The sequence below is a fragment of the Morus notabilis genome, unplaced genomic scaffold, assembly GCF_000414095.1.
Source record: "Morus notabilis unplaced genomic scaffold, ASM41409v2 Scaffold329, whole genome shotgun sequence".
In the NCBI taxonomy this organism is placed as follows: domain Eukaryota; kingdom Viridiplantae; phylum Streptophyta; class Magnoliopsida; order Rosales; family Moraceae; genus Morus; species Morus notabilis.
Genome location: NW_010358084.1, coordinates 3942 through 4353, shown reverse-complemented (window position 1 = coordinate 4353; position 412 = coordinate 3942).

Sequence of the window (412 nt, the reverse complement as noted above, 5' to 3'; positions counted from 1 at the left end):
GAATGTGCATTGACTATCGAAAGCTGAACGCCGCCACCCGTAAAGATCACTTTCCACTTCCATTCATTGACCAAATCCTAGAACGCGTGGCTGGTCATCCTTACTATTGCTTTCTTGATGGCTACTCAGGCTATTATCAGATAGAGATCGCATTAGAAGATCAGGATAAAACTACATTTACCTGTCCTTTTGGTACTTATGCTTTTCGGCGTATGCCATTTGGGCTGTGTAATGCACCAGCCACCTTCCAGAGGTGCATGATGAGCATTTTTAGCGACATGGTCGAGAAGTGTATGGAAGTGTTCATGGATGATTTGACCGTCTTCGGTGACTCCTTCGACTTGTGCCTTCTCAACTTAGAAGCTGTGCTTAAGAGATGTGAAGAGAAGAGTCTCGTGCTTAACTGGGAGAA